Source organism: Danio rerio, chromosome 17 (genome assembly GCF_052040795.2).
Source record: "Danio rerio strain M-AB ecotype USA chromosome 17, GRCz13ab, whole genome shotgun sequence".
NCBI classification, from domain to species: domain Eukaryota; kingdom Metazoa; phylum Chordata; class Actinopteri; order Cypriniformes; family Danionidae; genus Danio; species Danio rerio.
The window spans coordinates 14,480,058-14,506,107 of record NC_141037.1 but is presented as its reverse complement, the minus strand read 5'-3'; the positions used below and the strand labels follow the sequence as shown (position 1 = coordinate 14,506,107).

At 37.5% G+C, this 26,050-nt stretch overlaps 1 protein-coding gene across 9 annotated transcripts in view; it reads right to left on the bottom strand.

Moving 5' to 3' along the window:
* The window catches only part of LOC147833028 (uncharacterized), a 425,349-nt gene that overhangs the window by 305,866 nt on the left and 93,433 nt on the right, over window positions 1-26,050 (bottom strand). The window contains exon 3 of one of the 9 annotated variants that reach the window (XR_015513153.1): window positions 5,759-6,164. The exons of 7 other annotated variants lie outside the window; for them this stretch is intronic. The gene's annotated coding sequence lies outside the window, so the exon portion shown is untranslated. Of the gene's footprint in view, window positions 1-5,758; window positions 6,165-10,927; window positions 12,329-26,050 lie in introns of those variants that run through there. One more of the 9 variants, XR_015513157.1, reaches the window with a different exon arrangement.

Sequence of the window (26,050 nt, the reverse complement as noted above, 5' to 3'; positions counted from 1 at the left end):
TGAAGCCCATGACTGCACTCCAACTAAAGCTAAGCAGGACTGAGCCTGGTCAGTACCTGCATGGGAGACCACATGGAAAAACTAGGTCTTAGTTGGAAGTGGTTGGCCAGCAGAGGGTCTGTGTGGGTCCTAGTGCCCCGGTGATTATGAGGTCAGCAGGGGGTTTTGTGTGTGTCCTAGTGTCCCAGTGTAGTGGACCGTCTTTCGGATAAAACAGTAAGACATTCTCACACTGCAATTTCAGACACAATTTGGACAAATTTGGGAAATACTAAAAGATTCCAGTAGTCCGTGGCTAAAACCTGTGGTCCTTTTGATTTTTGACTCATGGCTTAATAGTCATTGCAAGCTGATTTCCTGTGGGGCTTCAAGTCAAATGATTGTTTTTGGTAGAAAATAAAGGTAAAACGTGAAAAATACACACTTATTTACTTAAATGAAGCATGAGAAGTTCACTCATTTAACACCATCAAGCCTCTGAAAATGATTCAATGACCAGACCTTGGTCGATTTTTCTTTTTAAAAAAGAAACAAGTTTCAATAATTTACATTTATTCCAGAGTTAAGCATTAAAATGTGTTATAATAAAGATTAACAAATCTTTTAAATCACATTCCCATATTATATATTAAGCATCATTGTTTTATTCAGCTGATTTCAGGATTTATAAGTAATCACTATTACTAATTCCTTATTGAGTGTAAACAGACCTATTAATGTGCACATGATGTAGATGGGTGTGTTCAGAACACTGACAGCAGTCTGTCAGTAATGTTCTAGTTTACTTTCATTTTCATTCTCTCCTGGTATCAACAAGTGGTAATCGTGTGTACATGACTGTACGTTGATTTATGATCATTTATTTATCATGTTCACAGTAATCCTGCTGTGGCACAGTCGACTGATATTATTAGTTTATATTGTAGTTTACAGTATGTGAAGGAATGACTCGTGGCTGTTTTCCGCGTCTATATTTAGCACCTATTGCATCATATTTTATTTACACATTATTTTGAAATGTATGCTGAAATTAATGTGTCACTGTATACAGATAGATCTTGATATTTTATTTGTTTATTTCAGATTAAACCACACTTATTACCACCTCTGTTAATTTAAGAACTGTGAAATACTAGAGAATGGTCTGTGCAATAGTCTAGTGGTTAGTGCGCTGACATATGGTGGAGTAGCACTTCAGGGCGTCCGAAGCTCGAATGCTGCCTCGAGGACATTTCCCGTCCCTCTTCCCCTCTCCACTTCGCTTCCAGCCTAAAATACTGTCCTAACCACTTCATATAGCCAAAAAAGGACAAAAATGAATCTTAAAAAAATAAAAAATAAGAAATACTAGAGTATGTAAAGTGCCATATTTTGAAGAGATAAACAATGAACAATCATCATCTGTTTCCTGTCACGATTCTTGCTGGGATTCCAGAGTGGACGAGCACTGCACCAAGATTAAGAGTATTACAATCCTTCACAATAACATTCTGTAATTGTTTATTTTTTATGGCTTATTTCAAGACTTTAAATAAATTTGTGTCCTGTTTTAGTCCAAGAACATACTGGTTTAGCAACCTTTCATACTACCCCACAACCTTTTTGTCAAAGCACCTAGCAACAAATTTAGCCATTTTTAACATTCATTTGGCGACTTTTAGCAATTTTTTTTAAAAGGTGACTCAAAAGAGCAGTGGCTGCAGGCTTCACTCAACACACACATATCACATTCAAGTTCAATTGCAGGCTCAGATTGTTTTTTATAACTGTTAATTTACTGACATTTGTTAACATGTATAATTGTTGGTAATTTAAGTAGCAATAAATTCCAACAGTCACTTTCACAAATGTGTTTAATTTCACAAGTTAAAAAGAGTAAGTACACAAGCTGTGCTTGTTTAAAAGAATGTAACTGTTCATTATCAGTTTTATTTAAAAAAAAAATAATAATAAATCTCATCAAAAAGTGTTTGAATTACTTTTACAAATAGTTAACTATATTTGTCAAACAAATCTAAATGGACATATTTCAAATAATGTTTTTGCTGAGATGGCAGTCAATTTGAGAAAACATTTATTATTTTGTATACTACAAAGATTTTTAAGTTGCGATTACGCAATGACATCATAACGCAAAGTAATATGTTAATAAGAACCTATTTATTGTGCATCTGGATGTAATGTTTTAATAATGTAATAAACGGCACCTCAGAGAATAGAGACATGACGGGCTTACGCTTGTTAGATACTAGGTGATGTTGTTACTGATATGCAAATTATTGTGGGACATCATCTGGCAACATTTAGCTACTTTTTAGGCAGGCTTTAGCTACTTTTAATTGGAAATAGTTGGCAACACTGCTTCTACCTATATATAGGGTGACCCTGCTTTTGTCTCACCATAACACTTGTCTTTTTTCACTGCAAATAACTCAAAAAGTCAGTTTCTGCACAATATGTCTTTCTTGTGTTGCACAGAAGACAGTTGCAGGTGTGAGGAGCAGTAATTGAACAGCATTTCAGGTGTTTGTGTGGACACTTTGAGAAAGATTAGACTGAATGCGAGAAGAGGAGCTGGCCGGCTGACAGCGTGTGTTTCCCCATGAGTGCTGTGGTGTGAGAGGACGGTCACCCCTCTTCTGGAAGCTGCAAGGCTTCGTCAGCAGGATTGCTCTACTACCGTCACCTGTGACAAGACAATCAGCCTTTCATTTTCCCCTCCAGCACCCTGCCTCTATTAACCTCCTTTGAACAAATGAGTCAGCCGTGCTGATTTTTGCATTTAACGTGATCGATTGCTGTGTGTTTGGGCCGTGACCTCAGCGATGGCTGGAGCTCTTGTTTGGAAGAGTTGTAGGTTAAAAACTATCAACTAGAAGTGATTTTCACCTCCTTTTCTTTTGTTGTTGTTGAAGCTGGAGGTGTATTAAGACCTAATTGCATGTTAAACAGAAGTTGTTGTTTTTTTTCTTATGTTCATTTAACCCCTTTTTTTGGTTCAAGTCTACCTCAGAATTTTAAAAAATGCTTTATGATGGGGGCGGAGCGCTGTGACTAGAGGGAGGAGTGGAAGACAAACCAATGAACAGACAGGAGGACAGGTGAAAATAATAAATACAATGTGGGTGGGACAATAATTTTATTTCCTTACATTTATATGGCGTTTTTCTGGGCACTCAAAGCACGTTACACAATGGGGGTGGGGGGGGGGGGGGGTCTCCTCATCCACCACCAGTGTGCAGCATCCACCTGGATGACGCGACGGCAGCCATTTTGCACCAGACTGCACACCACACACCAGCTGATTGGTGGAGAGGAGACAGTGTGATTAAGCCAATTGGAATATGACAGAGGCCAGTGGGCAGATTTGGCCAGGATGCCGGGGTTAAACCCCTACTCTTTTCGAAGGAAATCCTGGGATTTTGAACGACCACAGAGAGTCGGGACCTTGGTTTCACGTCTCATCCGAAAGACATTCACTGAGCAGTATAGCGTCCCCGTCACTATACTGGGGCATTAGGACCCACACAGACCGCAGGTTGGGCGCCCCCTGCTGGCCTCACTAACACCACTTCCGGCAGTAACCTAGCTTTCCCATGTGGTCTCCCATGCAGGTACTGACCGGGCGCAGCCCTGCTTAGCTTCAGTGGGCGACCATGTGAGAGTTGCAGAGAGCTAGCTGCCGGCCAAGACTCTAGACAAAAGAACACATGTTACAAAAACACAACACAAGCCATGTGCTCACATACAAACAGGACTAAAACACGCAGCTAATGAAAGGACTAATTGACCACGTGTTCACATGAAACAAAGCACTAGCTACCTTCTTGCAGAATTCAGTCCCAGCCCAGATCAAACACACCTGAACCAATTAATAGTACCTAAAGCAGCACTTGATAATTACAAACAGGTGTGTTTGGTCAGGGTGCAACTAAAATCTGCAGGAAGATAGCTCCCCACGAAAAGGGTTGGTGACCCCTGCACTAAAGCATCTGGTTACAATGTCAACATGAAACCACGTGCACAAACACAAACACAACAGAGCACAAGACACGAGCACGCGATAAATAAAGATACTTACCATGCGCTCACATATGCAACATGCATGTTCCCTCCCAGTGCCATCCGAAAGCAACTAGATTGAGTCACTGAGATTGAACATCAGGCCACAGAAAAAATAAAAACAAACACCAGGACAAGAGCGCGCATCCAGACCACATTGCGCCCCTGCATCAAACGGTAATAAGCACGATCCGAGCTCAACCAGGATGGCGCTTATACAATAACAAGTTAAGACAATGACGAGAAAGAAGAGTACTCGACCCAAGCACAACATATACAGTAAGACATGGCATAACTAATGTCTGGCCACCAAAACAAGAATTAACAAGACTAGAGTGGCAGAATCCTGACACATACACTCTCGCATTCACACACGCACTCAAACACTACAGCCAGTTTAGATTCCCCAGTTCACCTACAGCGCATGTCCTTGGACGGTGGGGGAAACCAGGGCACCCGGATGAAACCCACACAAACATGGGGTTAACAAACAAACCCCACACAGAATTGCCAACTGACTCGAACCAGTGACCTTAATGCTGTGAGGCAACAGTGCTAACCACTGAGCCACCATGCCAAACCTATTTTTATAAAAGAGCCCATATTATACATGAAAAAGGGTCATATTTCGGTTATATGGATCTCCAACAACATACTGATATGCATACAAGGTCAAAAAACACTTTCATGGTCTTATAATATACATTTATTTTTACCCAATTATCCCAGCGACTCCCATATGAATTGTTCAACGGTTCATTTGTTCCCAAACCCCTCCTTAGCGCAAAGCTAATCTGCGCTGATTGGACCGATGATAGCCTGTTGCGACTGGTTGACAGCGTTCAGCGCTAGACAAATGCCCAGCGCGATTTGTCAAGCCCCTGGCGGACGGGCCCGCGCGATAACCCCGTGACCATTATAACCCCCCGCACGGGAGGTATGAACCGCACTTAGCAGTGAAAATGAAACCGATAGCATGCACATCAATTAGTGAGTGTGATTTCCGTGACCGAGCTTTTCTCCCTTCTCAGCTGTAATTTAGATCATTACTATTTGCAATTATTGCTGTGGCACCTCTTGCATGTTATATGTTCTCTGGGGCTTACCTGTAATCCCCAGCCAGGGGGTTGTAGTGCTCACCAGAGCTCCTTCCGGGCTGCCTTTTTGCCTAATAAACTGGCCTTATGTCCCCTGGTGTATTGTCTGCCCATTCTCACAAGTCTCATACACCAGTCTTTTCCGATCCTTCCTTTAACAAATGAATGAATCGCCCACTGTAAGCGTGTAGACTGCTGAATCAATTATTTCCCCTCACACTTTCAATAATATCCAGGTGCAAAGCGTCTTCTTGACTCATGACTTCAGGATCTGTTAGTCTTTGCTGCTGTGTTAGTGGGCAGGGCTTAAATTTTCCCGCGTTTGCGCCCACAACAATTATGTTTCGTAGTCATGTCACGCCAAAATGGCTAAAGACTCGTTTTTAAGACGATTCATTCTAACCACTACGAGTCAACTCTTTTTTTAGATGAATCAATAGTTTTAAAGACTGCCCACTTTCAGATTAAAGCCTTAGCTGGATATTTCACTTCACTTAGATCTGTGTAACACACTAAATGGAAACTCATTTTCGAAAACCCACAATAGGGGCTCTTTAAGTTATGTTTAATTGACATTTTTGGGGTCACAAAATGGATGCTCAGTTTTACTTTTTCTTTATTTAAGATTATGTAAACACGACTGGACGAACAACTGCTTCAAACCTCAGCGTCTGTTTATTCCTCACTGATGTAACTCCATAGGTTTCTGAGTTTTGTACATGGCCTGCAGTGCTTTGTTGCAGCGCGTCTGTTCTCAGAAAACAAGAAATGCTGTCAAGCCTCAATGTCACACGCAGGCCGTGTTGTTACGTCTCTGAGGCATTTTCTCAGTCCGTGTTAAAAAAGCATCAGTCAAGGTTTCAGCGTGGGTCGCCGTCCCTCCTGCACCCTTTTCCTCTAGCCTCTCTACAATATTCCCAACTCTTTCTCTTCCAGCCTCGCTCTTGAATAAGTGATATTAATGGGGATGACATTGGCTGAGTATCTCCTCTCCGCCAGCTGTGCCTGTCAACAAGCAGAACCAAACATTAACTGCAACAAATAATGAAATCCACATTTCTCCTCCACGACAGGGCTGATAAGAGGCCGTTATTGCTGAGGAGGTGAAGGGCCGCTTTCCATCATTCACACAAGCACATGCGGTCGGTCCCGTCTTCGTTTTGCCATTCCAGTCCTAGTCAGGGCATCATTAAGATGGTTAGTAGCGCTTGCTCTGTTATTATTGCTCATACTTGGGCTTAGTGGTTTGAACAGGCCTTTAAAACGAAATATTAAACTTTGCTATATAACTTGTCCGGAACCGTTCGTAGGACAGAGCTGAATGAGATCTCAAATTGTCTGTTTTATAAAGGAGAGGCTTGCAGTTACTTTTCTAAGTGATTGAATTTGCCATTTTAACACCATAGTAAAATTGTGTGTGTGATTGGCTTTTAAACTCTTTTTACTGCTCTGTTGCATTTAAGTCACAAGATATTCAAAGAAAATGAGAAAAGCTTATCTGATTAACCGATTAATTTATCGATTAGAGTTTAATTAAGTTAGTTAAATTTAGTTAAATTATTCGTTGATATATTGTCAAAAACCACAATAGATTGCTACATCCACAAATGCCTGTACTGTGCCTTAAAGGAAGCCCTATGTTAACAGTGTCCAGAAGCCCTGTTGTCTTTTCAGGGTTCAGAGGCATCTAGGATGGATCATCAAACAGTTGAAATGTGGGTCCCACTTTATATTAAGTGTCCTTATCTACTATGTACTTACATAAAAAAATAATAAATACAATGTACTTACTGTGTTTATAATGTATTTGAGAACACGTGGTGCTTTTGAGCTGGGATATAGCTTGGGTTATGGACAGATTTGGTGGCATAAGTAGGTTTAAGGGTGGGTTAAGTTGTGAGGGGTGGTCAACAGTGTATTTACAAATGTAATTACAAAAGTTAATTGATAATTGATGTAATTATATACATGTATGTAATCAAGCATAAGCACACAGTAAATACATGTATTTACACAATAAGTACATTGTAACAAACTATTTATTCCTGTGTAAGTACATATTAGTTAAGACCACTTAATATAAAGGGGCCAATGTGTACTTTGGTCAGATGAACCCATATTTCAGGTATTTTTTGGGAGAAATGGAAACCTTGTGTCGTTTTCCATACAGTCGCAACTTTTTCTAATATAAAAAAATTTTATAAATATATATATATATATATATATATATATATATATATATATATATATATATATATATATATATATATATATAAATAATTTTTTATTTATTTTTTTTACATCATAATTGTAAAAGTTATGCTGAATAAAAGTGTATGTTTACAATTAAGTTTGGCTTTTGACATTTTAAATATAAAAAATATAATATAAAAGAAATAGCTATTAAAAGAAAATTTTGGCAGGGCAAGTAAAAAATCTGAACCATTGACCCGATTAGGCCAGTAGAAAAAATCCTTTTGCTCTAATAAACCTGTAAAATACCCATTAAGTGAGTTTCAGAGCAGCTCTAAAGATTAAGTATGTTTAATAACTAAATGAATCAAAATACGCTAAACCTAATATATCCTTGTGCATACAGTAATTAAAACCAAATCTTTAGATAGCATTTTCTGGTGTCATTCACAGATACGAGTTTGTATTGTGATTTGATTGGGTATATGCAGTGCTGGGTAGTAACGAGTAACATTTACTTCGTTATATTTACTTGAGTAAAATTATTGGTTAACGTGTACTTTGAGTACATTTAAATATATGTACTTTTCTTACTCATGTAAATTATTAAAGTAAAATCATTACTCTCACTTCGCGGAGTTCCTCCGTTACGTCAAATGATAATAAAAATTATCCATATGACTTGTTTGCAAATACTCCGAGGCGCCTCATTGGAGAGATTGTGAGGTTGCTATAGAGACACACACACAAAAAAAGTAAAAAATAAACAAATGAATAAAAAAAATAATAAAAATAATAAATAAATAAACAAATCAAAAACATACCTTAGGAATGGTATAGCAGAAAATTTGGCAGTTTTAAAACCATGACTTTACCAAACTGCAGTATACCTTGAAAGCGGTTATTGGCCCATGTCTAATATATATATATATATATATATATATATATATATATATATATATATATATATACATATACAGTTGAAGTCGGAATTATTAGCCCCTCTGAATTATTGTAGACTATTCGGGAAAAAATTGTCCCTAAAATGATTTTTAAAACATACTGTGAAAATTTCCTCGCTCTGTTAAACATCATTTGAGAAATATATATATATATATATATATATATATATATATATATATATATATATATATATATATATATATATATATATATATACTGTATTTATATAAATATATACTGTACTACTGAAATTTTTACTCATACTTGAGTAACTTTTAGGATTGTTACTTTCACTCGAGTAAAAATTTCCGAAAGTATGTGTACTTTTACTTGAGTATAGATTTTGGCTACTCTACCCACCTCTGGGTATATGGCACTACTCTTGATTAACCACCCAAAAACCTCTGCCAAAAACATAAACATTTGCATATCCCCTCCCATAATGCATTCTGAATTATGCAGACATTCGTCCTGATAGCAAAACCATTACTTTCCAGATGATGGCTTACTCTGATCTTTTGTCTTCATGAAGTTTTAATTAACCATTATCTATCACTGTTAATTAGCTGTACAGCAGCATATCGGTGCGGCTTTTCTCTTTGCCTCCGCGCAGTTGCATTGTGGGAAGAACCCGAGGAGCAATTACAGGCTGAAGCTCATTGATTTGTAGCCGTGTGGTTGTAGCCTTGCCTCATGTGGAGCCACTGCCTCATTCAGGACACCTGATTAAACTAGAATGGATGCAGAGCAGGCTTAAAGCACTTATCTAATTCTGCCTTGTGAGCCACAAAAAAAAATAATCCTTTTAATATAAAGCATGCAATAAAGCTTAAATTACACTTACAAGATGCCAGTTAGCGTTGAGCACATGAAAGGATTGTGGTGTGTAAAATGAAAAACTTGACCTGGTGTGACTTTTGTCGGTGTAATTTAGAAAATAGTTGAGCACCAAGAGAAAGTGACATCACAAATGAGCGTTAAATCTTTCTAGTGTTCACTGTTGTTCTTAAACATTAGTGAGATTAAATGAGAAGCAAATGGAGCACAGCCTGTTTTATTTTGGTAATGTGATGTAGAGGTCTGCATTCCCGCGGGCGCCGCGGGACCCGACCAGATTTCTACGGCGCGGGTATAAATTTCCGAATAAATCACGGGAGGGGTCGGTAACGGGATTTAATTTGGGACGGGAGCGGGCTGTCTAGCAATATTGCTCCCGACTCCCGAGTGAGCACGCGTATGTATGTGTGTAAATGAAATAGCGCGATGCTGTGTTTAGCTTGTTTGTTGCAGTGTGTGTGTGTATGTATGCGCACGCGCGAATGAGAGATGTGTGTGTGTGTGTGTGTGTGTGTGTGTGTGTGTGTGTGTGTGTGTTTGCGTGCGCGTGCGTTTGCGTGTGCGTGCGTGCGAATGAGAGACAGAGCTTAGCCTGTGTTTGTGCTTGGTGCTTATGAGTGTGTGTTAGAGGGCGCGCGCGCGAATGAGAGAGAAAGCTTTGTCTGTGTGTGTGTGCTTGGTGCAGTGCGTGTGTGTGTTTATACAGACAGCTTGTTATAGGCTGTCTGGACTGTATAACTGGGTGGTTTTCGGTTTTGTTCTCCCCACGCTCTTTAGCAGGATCGGGCGCGGCGGATAGAAAACGGGGCGGGTCGGGCAGCGGGACATCAAGTGCTTAATATAAGCGGGAGCGGTCGGGTTCCGGCTAAAACCTGGCGGGTGCGGGCGGGAGCGGGATTCAAAATTTAGTCCCACGCAGATCTCTAATGTGATGTGTTTAAGAGTAAAATCAAAAAATAAAAATAACTTTGTACATTTTCAATTAATTTGATTGTGGAAAGTAGTCTTTGTGTCTGTTTGGATTAAAAATAGAAGGGTTTGTTAAGGTTGCGGTGAAAGTTTATGCAGACATACCGCTTCCCCTCTTTACAAAAGTGGGCTCTCAAGGAAGAAAAGGTCTTTGCAGTAGGCATGGATGGGATGATAACCGTTTTCATGGTATACCATGGTTTGGTAAAAAAGTCAAGCTTTTAAAACTGCAAAATGTTCTGCTATATACCCTTCCCAAGGTAAAACCTTTTTTTTTTTTTTAGCTTTTTAGGACAACAAAAAAGATATTCAAAGGTGCTGTTTTAAATTGTTAAGAAATCTGTGTTTTTAAAACTAATAAAGACAGCGGAAGTCAATTAATAAATTGAATTATTTAGCCTGACATGTTTACATGCTCCAAATTATAAATTGTTTCAAATTGTTTTGTAAATGTTTCAAGAAAATAAAATATATAGTATTTGTTTTATACCCAGAAATTGAAAAAGAATATATTTTAGAGCAGTAATCACAATACTGGGAAACAGTGATATTTTTATTCTAGGTCATCATACCGTCAGAATCTTATACCTGCCCATGCCTATTTTGCACACTAAAGACTGAAATTTTCGTATGAAATTTTGTATAAAACTTCGTATTTTTATCATATTCATATGTAAAAAAATGTGTCACGTACACAATCCTTGCACACTGATGCGTAATTAATCCATTATTTAAAAACATTTCGGAGTCAATTCAAGCTTGTGAATATCCAATACTGCATAGAGAAGAAGCAATTAAAAATTTTGCGTAATGATTATCTTGAAATGCAAAGTTTATTGCAGGAAAATGGTGGAATTTTGATACATTGCTTGTGATAGTTCACACATTACGTACGTAAACAAATATTTACCATGACTGGCAGACATTATAATGAATAGCAACTGCGTGGACATATCGTGGACCGAAAGCAGGCCATGCTTTCGATTATAATGTCTATTGGCAGTACATTGAATGTATGGTTACACACACTCACAAAACAGCAGCAGGGCAGACGTGCACCAGTCACTGAATTCAGCATAGGGGTTCCCAATTGTCCGGCTCATTGAATCTTTTTTTTTTTTATGTACTGTGTTAGTCAAAGTTGCCTGTACCCCGAACGATTTCGCTTGTATGGAGGCTCTGAACAGTCAAAACACTTCAAACAATTTTTTCAGATACAAAAAGAGGATTTTTGAAAAAACATTGCATCTGGTCAAATAATTTTTTTAACATGCGAAAATTATGGACAAATTTTTTTTATTACAGTTAACGAAAATTTTTCAAGTTTAGTTTTAGTTTTTTTTTGTTCGATTTTGTTAAATAATATATAATAATCTTGGTCCTCGGGAGTGCTTTTCCATATCAAACTTGTAAAGTCTGAACTGACAAGGGAAGGATTCAAGACTAAAAAAACGGTGTACTTAATACCTAAAAAAAAGACCCAATCAGATAAGCAAATCTCTGTGTAAACATAGTCATACCCGTGTCATACAACTTGTGTCCCTGTATACCACATATACCCACACACACACACACACACACACACACATATTGGCATAATGTTTTATGCCTGTAAATGTAAATGTAGGGGAAACAGATCACGCTCCCTTTGATTAGAATTGCTTTCATTGGATTACATTCAGGTGTTTGAGGGAGTCCAAAAGCAGTGTTTACTCATATATAGGATAAGACAAAATGAAAGTGTAAACAATAACAACACCCCTAACTAACTTAAAAATGAGTACATTCTATCCTGTCAACCTTTAAAAGTATCTTCCCAAGCACTTTAAGAAAAACATCTTAGACAGAGCCGAAATTGAAACCTAACCGAGGGCTCTATTTTGTCTTGTGAAATCTGATAGACAAACCTCCGGGCAGTAAAACGTTCCTCGGAGGAGCGCTTTTAAAGCTTGAACTTTTTTTTTACTTTAGTTTAAACCCATGATTGCACTTTAGCTCAAATAGGACAAATGTTAAATGTTTGAGAGTGCGCTGGGAAATGGACGGATAGCAGCGGGGCTTTGCACTCCAGTGAAGCGATGATGTGTGTTTGCCAACGTGTCAAGGTGAAAATGGGAACATGCTCCGCGGTGAGTGCTGTTCACTTCCAGGTCACCATCAGCTTTTTACCCTTGGTGAGAGGAGTCGTTCTCTGGGCTCCTTCGAGGCTGTGGGCAGAAACAGGGTGGTTTCTAAAGTAGGACAAGGACACTAGATGACAAACTGGTTCCTGTCTCAGGACCGCCCTTGGGAAGAACCCCCGTACTTAGTGTGATGCACGCAGTCGGCTTGGTCCCTTCTGCATTTACTGAGAGGTGAAAGTGATATATATGCAAGCTTTCCCACGCTCTTGCTCACACTTACTGATACTTCAGGTTCAGTCCAAGTAAATGCATGAATTTGTCTTGTTTTAAATGTTGTGTTAAAGCTTTATTTAAAAATTGGACAGAAACAACTTACAACCTAACTATGTGTTCACAAAAATACTGTCAAGAGCTTCAGAATTTGCTCTAGCTGCCCTGCCGATGATGCTGTGCTTTCATTTTGTTATTAGTTACATTTACTTAAGTAACTTTTTGGGTAACTTGTACTTTTAGAGTACTTTTAAAGATGTGTACTTTTACTTTAAATAATTTACTTTTACTTCAATTAAACCGTTATGTACTGGAAAAAAAAATATCTGTCAAACAGCACTTGGGGAATTTTTAAATAAAATTCATTTATATTTATATGAATGAGATCATTTGATATTCATAAGTGGTTTATATGAAAGGCGAAGGCCTCTTGATTACGCTTATTTTAACCAAAATAAAATTTGATCATGCCTTGATTTCTAATGATTTAATCAGGACAGTAAGGTCTGACTTCGCTTAGACAAAAGTCTTGTCACATAACAGAATTAATGTACAGTATAGAATATAAAGTCATGCTGCAGTAGAAAAAGAAGGAATATTTTGTTTGACTCCCATGAGCTTGGACGACGGCATGTGTGTAGTCAGGTAGCGTATGTGTTATTTTCATATTTAAATCCAAGAAATTTGTCACGCAAACAAGCCACGCACACAAAATGGAGTCTTCTGATTTTGTTGGAAAGAAAAGGGAAATATTGGGTCCATCCAACCCTTAGATTGCAGAAAGAGGAAGATCAGTTTTACCTTCTAATAAAAAAGCTGTAGGTTTATCTCAACAGATTAAATGTTTACTTCAGGATATCCATGGCTCAGTTTGATTCTTTGCTAGCGATACTAGAACCACAGATTTAAAAGAAGACCAATCTCCAGGAACCAATTGATACTGTGCAGAGACTGGAAGTTTTTCTAAAGAGACACAGACAGATACACGCAAACAGACACTAACCAAGCTGCGTCGACAAGCTAGCATACAATAAACCACAGAATATTTGTATTATGTTATATTAGGTTCTTCAAAGACATTTTAGATTTTGCCCAAAGTTGTCAAAACACCACTTAAAACACTCATTGGAATGCAAAACTGGGGGGGGGAAGCGAACCAGATTCTAATTTAATTTTTAACGTGCAAAAATTAGACAGAGTTAGTTGTTCAGTGTGAATTAACCTCCAGGTCTTAAGGCTGATTATTCTGGTAGGCCACATAAGTTTAGCCTCCTTGTTAGAGCAACCAACTCCCAGGCAAAAGAATTGCTAGTTCGACCCCAGCTCAGAACAGGTTGAGTGCAGAAGGACAGGTAGGTTACACCTGGGGGCTCGTCCGGGATAAGAATGAGGTTTAGATGGGTGAGAGTAACGAAGGCCAGCTAGTAAAGTGTCGTGCAGATAAACCTCACTTCTCTGACTTCTAAAGGTGCTCTAGCAACAGACACCCAAAGCCATGGTCTTTAGCCCTTTTGTTAGAAAAACTGACTCCCATACAAAGAATTGCTGGTGCGATCCCAGCTCAGACCATGTTGGATGCAGTAGGATCAGTGGGTTAAGTAAGTTAATGATAAGCTGCAAAATGCAGCTGTGTGTTTGGCTGTAGTGGTTACACTTAAAAGAAGTGAATTTAATAGAAAAAAAAACATTATGAGGTGGCTTTACTACTAAACCACCGCTCTGTCAACACACTAATTAAGGCATGCAAAAATCAAACCATTAATGTCCTGTATATACTCACATATATGAAGCTATACCATGAACCTCACTAATTTACCAGTGCACCAGTACTTGACCTTTGCACACACGATACACACACAAAATGTAAAACAGTAGTAGTTTTAATTGGAGATCCTGTGGAGAGAGGAAAAAAAGCATTTCTAGCTATGGATGAAATAATTGCATGACTTTCTTTTAATTATACATAAGCTTGGCTCTGGGTAAGAAGTGGTTTAGAGTAGCTTTTACCCCCAAGAGAACTAGTTATGCTTAACAGTGCAGTTTTGCCCTAAAGTTTTGCTATATATGCCCTCACCCTTCACCTGACCCAATGATATTTTACAGAGGTCATAAAATTAACTGAAAAATCAATCAAATAAATAATAATAAATGCATTTAACATTTAATCTAAACTAATTTAGTATCTTGCAAAATAGCTAGCAAAGTATCATGATGGCAAAGACAAAATAATTTAGTGATTAAAAATTTGTTTTAAAATATGCTGAAAAAACTGTTAACAACAGGTTGACAACACCACCAAGACAAACAATAACCATCAACTAACTGAACACAAATGGACGCACACCACAAACTAATGGGGCTAATTTTGAAACCATTTCTCCTTGTCTCCTAAAGATCATCAGGTTGTCAGATATTCCTGTGTTGTATGGTGTGATAAGATTGACTTAGCCCATTCAGAAGAACATCGGAGGCATTCTGATCATGAAATGTATGTTGGGCTTCGTCGGGCTGCCGACCAGCATTGGTTAGTTGGCTAGTTGGTTTGGTGTGTTCCACGCCTTGCCTCTAATCATCCTTAACGTTGGAGCTCACTGGCTAATTCAGCATGTAGAATAAGCTGTCTGCTGAAGAGAACGCTCTGATTGGTTTATTCATCATCGGATCAGAGCGTGAGAGCAAAAAAGTGATGTGCCCAAGATGGACGCAGAGATGGAACAGGAAAAAGCCAGCTGTAACATTGATGATATGGATTATTGGATTAGTAGACAAATTTCAACGAGTGAATTTATCCATAGTGAGTGACAAGAACTGTGATAATGATACTAAATGCTGCTTTGTTTACAGTTTGTCTAAGCAGAAATCATATATTAGAGCATATATTTTCCTTTATGGAATGAGAAAACAGATTACTGCTATCTGTGGTTGCAGAAAGGCATGTCCTCTCATAGACGCAGAAAATTCGCTCTCTCGTTTCCAACCCAGGCTTATTGGAAATATCTGACCAGGACTACATTTGAGAACTTACATACGCAGGACTACGTTTTCTTGATGTATTTGTTTTTTAAAATACAGTCAAGGGCTCCGTGTACATTTTTGACAATCTCAAATAAATTACTTGTGCATGTTTTTTTTGTTTTTTTTTTATGTTTTACATTACATTTCTGTAAATAGTAATGTCATGTGAGAGAAGCCAGTTGTCTTGTCATCCATAATAAATCCATTTAATATGGACTGACCCACCCACCCCTTTCCATAAACCCAACCAATTGTGTTTTCGAAAACATAATAAAAGAGAAAAGGTATCACAGCCTCGTGCTTCTAGCACAACCTTATGCTGCTTTTTTTTTTTCTCTCGATTAATTTTTCCTGATTTCTGGAAAAGTCGGCTACGCTCCACCTCTCAAGTCTGCCACCATTCGCAGTGAGCAACTAAGCATACCAGTCATGCTTGAAAAAGCCAGCCATAAGGGGCAAGTAGTCAGCGCTACCACCCTGTAGGTTAGTTTTACACATAAAATGCAGCAATATGTACCCAGCAAGCACATATTTGCGAGTTTTTAAAAATGTACAGCAGAGTAGGTTTTCCCAGTGAGCCTATGTTGCTTGTTTCAGTTGGCTGCTGTCGGTTTGTTGTTTAAGAGCAGATATTTGCTCCAGAAGAGTCTAGACATGAGCCGACAACGCATTTTTTTATTTTTTTTTTTTGTCAGCACTGGCTTGGAGTGTTCTGACTCTAAATTACAGAGAAATAATGACTGATATAAATTAGGTGCTGCAGATAAAAATCTCAAAATTACAGCTAAAATATTCCAAAGTTTGGGAGCTGCAGATGAAAAAGTTCAGCCACACTTAAATATATATCGACAACATGAGATTGTAAGAAGCACATTACTAGACCTAAATAATCTTTGAAATGTGTAAGAAATCAGAATAGGTGTGATGGAAATGATTTTTGCTTGGTGTGGAGGTTGAAGAGGGAGGTCAAACTGAAATTAAAGAAATCAAACTCCATAGGCACGACAAAATTGTGATTAAACAAAAAATCTGCTTTATTTTAAAAAGTAATTGTGATTTAGCCAACATGTTGTATAAGTGTTGTGTATTTATATAGACAATATACACCCACAGCAACTCACAATCATGGGAGGGGAGGTCTCTCCACTCAACCACCAGTCTGCAGCATCCACTTGGATGCTGCAACGGCAGCTTCAGGACATCGGCGCCAGTGCGTTTACCACACACCAGATAGAGGTGGAATGGAGAGACAGTGATAAAGCCAATTCGGTAGTTGCATACTCTGTGTCCAGTATTTATGTAAAAACAATGTTATTGCTACAACCATCATTTGAAGCTGCTTTCAAAGGGGGATTTTGATCGATTTACTGCAGAAATGCATGTTTATATGTACACCTATAACTTTAAACATTATCCCAGTACTTAGGTTGTCATCTGAATTGTACAACACAGAAATACTAATAACATTGGTTGAAAAGACTAAAGAGGTTTTATAACAATGACCGCCAATGCTGGGTCAAATGCAGGTTTGAATATACGGCTGCGATTATCAAACTTTTTAGTCATTTATAATTAAGACTGTGTTGCGATCTTTTAATGATTGATCATGCAGCTTTAATTTATTCATTAGCACAGTCTTTACAGTGCATGATATATTATAAAACATAATCAGAAAATACCACTAGATAATACAAAAACTGTGCTGAGCAAATTAATATTGCTAAATGTGGTTAAATGATACACTTTGTGTTGACTAAAACAAATGACATGCATTAATTACGTTGGCAGAAAATTAAAATACTTGATATATAAATGACTTTTCTTCATGATGTAAAAATACGATTCCTTACAATACAGTGTGTTTTGTGCAATTGTAATTCAACGAATGTATGAAATGAATCAAACAAGCCTGGAACAACCTAATGGTGAGTAAATGATTAATACACAGTTGAAGTCAGAATTATTAGCCCCCCTGATTTATTAACCCCGTTTTTCTCAAATTTCTGTTAAACGAAGAGAAGATTCAACACATTTCTAAACATAATAGTTTTAATAACTCATTTCTAATAACTGATTTATTTTATCTTTGACATAATGACAGCACATAATGTTTGACTAGATATTTTTCAAGACACTACTATATAGCTTAGAGACATTTAAAGGCTTAACTAGGTTAATTAGGTTACCGAGGCAGGTTAGGGTAATTAGGCAAGTTATTGTAACCATGCTTTGTTCTATAGACTATTTTAAAAAGTAGCTTAAAGGAGCTGATAATTTTGCCCTTAAAATTGTGTTTTAAAAATTAAAAACGGCTTTTATTTTAGCTGAAATAAAACAAATAAGACTTTCTCCAGAAGAAAAAACATTATCAGACATACTGTGAAAATTCCCTTGCTCTGTAAAACATCATTTGGGAAATAAAATACATAAATAAAAAAATCAAAGGGGGTCTAATAATTCTGACTTCAACTGCATATGGGACAGTTTGGAATGAAGTTTCAGATTTTCAGATTGTCAATTTATATTTTATTGAAAACAAGTTTATATTTTGTCAGAGGGGACATTTATTATCAGAACTTAAGAATATTTTTCAACCATTGCAATTAACTGAACTGGCCAGATATTTCATGCTGCTCTTTTTTATGCCCAATTAAAAAGAGGAAGCTATATTTCATAAGTCTAGCAATTGATCCACTCCTCTACTTTAAATCCTGGATCTTTCCTCATTTTCACAGCCTATCATTTATATTTAAATCAATTAAATCTTCCGGTCTCTATTAGAAATGTCAGCACTTTCCCATAGGATTCAGTATTGGCTTTGTTAAAAAATTATCTTCAGATTTACATCAAATATGAGAAGCACATAAGTGTAGAAATAAATAACATTGGAGGCCAAAACATTGACATTTATCTGTTTTATAGTCGAAGCTTCAGAAAAGTTTTCAGGGAAACTACAAAAAAAAACCTTGTGATATAGTCAACAAGACAACAATCTCTGGCATATTGGATATGCGGTAAGAGGTCTGTGCAATGCCAAACAGTATATCGATTCATGACTAACACCTAGCCTCAGCCAGCTAAGAGCCGTGTCCACCTTAATAAACCTCTGCAACCATAACAAAAACAGAGGCTGTTCAATCATGCAAACGCTGCTCCAAAACCACACGCTGCATCCTAACAGTAAGAGTTGAATAGAATTCCAAAAGAGAGACAGGAGTTGCAATTGATTTAGTGTTTTGTTGTCGGAATGTTGTTAATGAGGTGACAGGAAAATGTAGGATACACACAAGTAATATTTTCTGAAGATACTTGAATTTTTATTTAAATATGTTTATTTTTAATAACATTTTAACCCCACCCTCCAACCCTATCACAATTAACTTTATGACTGGTTTCTTTACAAAACATTAACAGATTTTAAGACAGATTTAAGATTTTAAAGACTTGTTAATAGATTTTTAAAGGCTCTTGCGTACAAATAATTACTTGTTTCATTTATTTGTAATGAGGGCTTGAAATTAAAGAGCCCCTATTATGGGTTTTTTTAAAAATGAACTTCCATGCAGTGTAACAAATTCAAGTGAGGTGAAATATCCAGGCTTAAATCTAAAAGTGCACTGTGTTTAAAACTATTGATTCATCTATAAAAGAGTCAACTCAAAGTGGTTCGAATGACTCTCCGCTGCAAAGAGTCTATAGCCATGTTGGCGTGACCTCAATACGGAACTCAAGCTCCGCCCATTTGTAGCAAGAATGCTTCATTGCTAGATATCCACTCGAACTGATACCATAATACATTGGTACTGTTTGCAATCGCTGAATGTAGGAAAGAAGAAAGGGAGAAAAAAAGTTGAACTACTTTTGATTTTCAGAATGCACTGTAAGTAGTAAACCAATCAAAACACATTGAGTCAGTTATTATTTACACAAATTATTTATATTATTTGCCATTCAAACTAAATAAAACATCTATTTTTCCATGCAGAACATCATTCAAAATTGTAAAGGGTTAAAATTAATTTGTTAATTTTTATTTAACTCATCTTTATTTCCATAGTGCTTTTTCAATGTAAATTGAAACCATGTCAGTCCAGTTTTCAGAATTGAAGGTTTAATTTCAATGCTGAAACTCCAAACACTGAAGAGCAAATCCATCCATGCGCAGCTCCACAAGTCCCAAACCAAGCAAGCCAGTGGTGAAGGAAAAAAAAAAAAAACGTGAGAGAAACCAGGCTCAGTTGGGCACGACTATTTGTCTTCTGACCAAACATCTTGTGCAGAACTGCAGTCTAGGCACTGGGATCAATGCAGAGAATGCAGTCTATTGTTTGTCTAAATTTGTCTATGACATATTTCTCCAAATCAAAGTAACATTCATTCATTTATTCATTTTCTTTTCGGCTTAGTCCCTTTATTAATCTGGGGTCACCACAGCGGAATGAACCACCAACTTCTACAGCATATGTTTTACGCAGCGGATGCCCTTCCAGTTGCAACCCATATCTGGGAAACATCCATACACACTCATACACAACGGACAATTTAGCCTACCCAATTCACCAGTACTGCATGTCTGTAGACTGGGGGAAACCGGAGCACCCAGAGGAAGCCCACGCGAACGCAGGGAGAACATGCAAACTCCACACAGAAACACAACTGACCCAGCCGAGGTTCGAACCAGCGACCTTCTTGCTGTGAGCACTACCTACTGTGCCACTGCGTCGCCATCAAAGTAGCATGCCTTCTATTATTGATTCTTTCTTTTCAGAGGTAGGCTACAGGTGTGTGCTGTGTCTCTGTTGTTAATGCTGCCATCTGATATTAATTCAACAGTTAATCTTGTAATTTCCCAGTTGAAAATACAATGAAAAAATTCAAATATAACAAAACTAACTTCTCAAACATCTGTCTCAAACACTCACCACAAGTACGATCTCATGTTTATTTATTTATTTATTTATTTATTTATTTTTGGGAGGAGTCAAATTTACATATACGGTTTCAATAACATTAAGCATTTAGATCTGTCCGGTTTTGTCTGGAATGCGTCCCAGACAACCTCTTGAAGTGGTCTGAGCAATTAGTTTTTGACCAGTCACAAAGTCATTTTGTCCATTTCACAATCAGATGTCTATCTACAAACAAATCTTGAACAAATCTTCAAACAAATAGTACACTGCCTGACAAATGTCTTGTCGATGGTCCCAGTTATATTGTTGATTCTAGTTATAAGTCAATATTAACTAGACTTCTAGTTGATCGTTTGGAAAAGTGGCAGAAGGTAGATTTTTTCTGATGAATCATCTGGTGAACTGCATCCCAATCATCACTAATACTGCAGAAGACATACTGAAACACGCATTCACCCAAGATTCATGATTTGGGGTTACATTCAGTATGGGGGCGTACAAAAGATCTGCAGAGTGGATGGCAACATCAACAGCCTGAGGTATCAAGACACTTGTGCTGCCCATTACATTATAAACCACAGGAGAGGGCGAATTCTTCAGCAGGATAGCACTTCTCTCATACTCCAGCCTCCACATCAAAGTTCCTGAAAGCAAAGGAGGTCAAGGTGCTCCAGGGTTGGCCAGCCCAGTCACCAGGCATGAACATTATTAAGCATGTAAGCATGGGTAAGATGGAGGAGGCATTAAAGAGGAATCCAAAGAATCTTGATGAACTCTGGGATTCCTGCAAGAATGCTTTCTTTGCTATTCCAGACGACTTTATTAATACATTATTTGAGTCATTGCAGAGATGTGTGAATGCAGTCCTCCAGGCTCATGGGAGTCAAACACAATATTCATTCTTTTCCCACTGCACCATGACTTTATATTCTATACTGTACATTACTTCTGTTAAGTGACAAGACTTTTGTCTAGCCAAAGTCAGACCGTACTGTCCTAATTAAATCATTAAAAATCAAGGTATGATCATATTTTATTTTGGCAAAAATAAGCATAATTTAGAGGCATTTGCTTTAAGCCACTTCTACTACCAAATGATCAATTAGAAGTCAAATTATTATTTGTTGTTCCTAAAACTATAATTGGTGACAAGACTTTTTGTCAGGTAGTGTATGTTGTATAGTATGACAAAAAATGAAGGTGTTTTATGACATTGGATGCATGTAAATACATCAAAAACTTCCAAACAAAATGAGGAACCTTTTAAATGGCATAACAGGAGCACTTTAAAAGCTTCCCTCTGTGTTCACTGTGAATTTCTGCCTTTGTGTTCCACAGAAGAAACTCACACAGGGATTTCAATAACACGAGTGAATAACAACAAGCATTTTTGTGTTAGGCATTCCTCTAAAAAGCCTACAATGTGGAAGAGCTACAATGCCTTAATAGGCATTTCTGTAGGCAGTACACTCGGCTTTATTTTCAAAAGCACATTCATGGTGTCCTGCATTTGAACTCACCTCGTACAGGAAGAAATTACACACTATAATAATATTAATATGGATGTGAATGATGAATGCTGTATATGCCAAGGTCAGACAGTTTAAGAACACATTCACCGGTCCAGTTTAAAGCAGTTTATGCAGTCAGTGTGAATAATGACTTTTTGACTAGAAGGTTCTAGAAGGTTGACTAGAAGGTTCATTCTAGATCTGGACATCTTTCCAATAGAGAAATAAACAATCACTCATTTACACATACATTATAAAACAAACAATTTACCAAACTATTGCACTGAACATTAGATTCACCACAGGTGAACGTGAACCTCGCATATACGGGGGTGTATATGCGTAACCTTAAGAGTTTGTGATCTCACTAGCCTAGATGTTTTTTTGTGTTTTTTGAAGTCCCCAAACTTCATTCGCTGTAGCCTTTGCTAAGCTAACTCTGTAAAAGCCAATAGCTCCATCCCAAATCGCATACTATTGCACTATTCTATACCATTTTGTAATATAAATATTGTAAGTAGTGCGTTCACACTGAAAACTCTAAAAATAATAAGTGCACTTTAATTACCTGGATGATGCACTCATTCAGCCGGTAAAATTAGGTGTGTAATGATGGACACTTCACGCACTCAACGACCACAGGTTTGCACACGTAGTGGAAGGGGCGGAGCTATCAGGCGCACATGTTGGATAAATTTATTTATTTTGGATGGTGAAAGCAAAATTCTCCTACGAGAGGGGTTATAGCGTCTCCCGATAGTGAATGCGGTTATACTCATGACAGGTATTATTTGATAGTTTGGTTAATTATTTCACTGATTTGGCAACCGTCAAACGTCATCAGGGAAACAGTTTAAATTTCCGCTTAGTACAAAAACATTAGTGTTCCATTTGGGACGACTCTACATACAAATACCATGCTGTTAAAAGTGTAAGTGCAGAAGTACATAGTGCATGAGTGCATGGTGTATAGTGTGCCAGTTGAGACGCAGCTACGGTCTCCCTTTGCTTTGAACTTTAAGTGTATTACATTCAGAGATGCTGTTTGTTCACACAGCTACTGTACATTACAACTAACCTCCCAGGGCTTAATGGCCACATACGTGGACAGCACATTTTAGTCTATATATAATAATATAATAGTAATAATATAATAGTCTTATATTTTGTTACAGACATACAGCGTCATCCTGTAACTGTTTTGCAGCATATGAAATGTCCCAAACACTATTTTAACTGTCCAAAAAAAAAAAACTGGCAAAAAAAATGTACTGATAGTCAAAACATGATAAAAAAAATAGTGTGTATGTGTTATTAAACCATTAAAAAACAGTCAGGAAAAAAATTTGCTGTGTTCAAGGCAGAAATAAAGAGTTTTTTATTCTATTACACAAAGGTGACTCTATTGTGTTTTATGAAAATTTGGACCATGAGTCCACTTATATGGACATAATTTTTCTCTAAAAGTATATCATATCAAAAGATGATTCTTAGGTTTTATTCTAATTAGGTTCTATTAAGCCAAATAGCAAAGAGAAATAAAAAAAACGCATGTAAAAAAACAGCTTGGGCCTTCAAACCGTTTCCCTGATGACGTTTGACGGTTGCCAAATAAGTGAAATAAATGACCAAACTATCAAATAATACCTGCCATAAGTGTGACCGCATTCACCATCGAGAGGCGCTATAATCACTCCCGTAGGAGAATTTGGCTTTCACCGTCCAAAATAAATAAAGTTATTCAACATGTGCGCCTGATAGCTCCACCTTTTTCGCTACATGAGCAAACCTGTGGTCGTTGAGTGCGTGAAGTGTCCATCACTACACTCTTGATTTTACTGGCTGAATGAGTGCATCATCCAGGTAATTAAAGTGCACTTATTATTTTTAGAGTTTTCAGTGTGAACGCACTACTTACACTATATATACTACAAAATGACGTAGAATAGTGCATAAGTATGCGCTTTGGGATGCAGCAAATGTCTTCCTTTGCACTGAACTTTGAGTGTATTACATTCAGAGATGTTGTTTACGTTTACACAGCTACATACACATCAACTAAACTTTAAAATACGATAGTGGACCACCCCTTTAATGAAAAAAATGGCAGTATTTATATAAAAACAATAACTTTTTTATACAGTATTTTTTTCCATTTTTTTTGAAGCGAACATTAGTTTTTTTAAAACATTACTAATTTGCAATTACTTAAATGAGCTCCTGACATTTAGATCAACTTTTTCCTTTTCTGCATTTACTGTATTATGCCCACTTGGCCCATGAATTAAATCAAACTTTAAATCAGCTTTATAACATCATGAAAAAAAAACAAAAAAAAAAACATGCTGTTGTGCCGACTGTGTAATTAAGCTACATTTTTCTTTAATTTTCAAATGCAATTGCAACACGATAAAGCCATTTTTCCCCTGCTGATTTTGAAAATGACTATTTTCCATTAAATGTCTAATCACATCTGCTTCTCGTTCTTTGCTTGTGGGTCCCTGTGCGTTCTAGCACGAAAAACACAGTCTAAGGTCAAAACTTAACCGAAGGCATATGCACATTATTTGCGTTAATATTTCTTCCCAATGGGCCGAGCGCTGACAACAGATCAAATAAAGATTAGCAAATGCGCAGAAACGATTAGGACAAAATAAAGCAATCACACCAATGATGCCGCAGGGAATTAGGACAAATGTGCACTGGCGTTCAGAAATGAAAACTCTCAAATGCTGCTCGGCCTACAGCCAAGCTTGTTTATGCACATTACAGGCAACGTTTGTGACAAGATAAATGCTTAATAACCATTGTGATTTTATGGTGCGGAAAACGCACTGTTTTAATATACATGCCAAGAGACATGTTCCAAACAAGAGCGTCCCTGAGCGAACCGGAGGATTGGACGGGTGTCAAAATAAATGAGAGCTGCTGTTGGCCGCTTCTCAAGACCTTTAACTGCACCTTTCCATCAGCGCTGACAGTGATTCAGTCTAGCTTATACTTCACACTTCTCAACCGCTGTCACTTTTATCTCTGACTAGACCAAAATGTATATAAACAGCCTGTCCTGTTCATCTAACAGGATGTGACATCATACAACACATCAACGCTCTTAGATAGGTAACCAGAAGAACTGTTAGAAATAAATTTATTTTTTATTCTAATTGGTTTGATTGAGGCTTGATTTATTTATTTTCTTTCTTTAATAATTTTGGTAATGAACGTTTTATGACTGTTCATGACTTTCATATTGCCTTTAAAGAAATTGATACTATTCTTAGAGATTTCCCCACATGATTAATCTGGTCAAAAGTTAAATACAACACAATCCAAAAAAATATGAAGTAATCAGCACTATTGCTGGATGGCATTAGCATTCATGATAAAAAAAACATTAATAAATTCTTCAGCAAAGATATCATGCTGTTCCGCAATGCATTTAGGCATGTACACATGGTCAAGACGAACTGCTGCAGTTTAAACTGAGCATCAGAATGGGGAAGAAAGGTGATTTAGGTGACTTTGAACGTGACATGGTTGTTGGTGCCAGACAGGCTAATCTGATTATTTCAGAAACTGCTGATCTACTGGGATTTTCACGCACAACCATCTCTAGGGTTTACTGAGAATGGTCTAAATAAGAGAGAATATCCAGTGAGCGGCAGTTCTGTGGAAGCAAATGCCTTGATGCCAGAGGTCAGTGGAGTATGGCCAGACTGGTTTTAGCTAATAGAAAAGGCAACAGTAACTCAAATAAGCACTCATTACAGCTGAGGTGTGCAGAAGAGCATGTCTGAACATACAACACGTCCAACCTAGAGGAAGATGGGCTACAGCAGCAGAGGACCACACTGGGTGCCACTTCTGACAGCTAAGAACAGGAAACTGAGGATAAAATTCGCACAGGCTCACCAAAATTGGACAATAGAAGATTGGAAAAGCGTTGGCTGCTCTGATTTCTATTGTGACATTCTTATGTTAGGGTCAGAATTTGGCGTCAACAACATGAAAGTATTGATCCATCCTGCCTTGTATCAACAGTTCAGGCTGGTGGTGGTGGTGTAATGGTGTGGGGGATATTGTCTTGGCACACTTTGGAC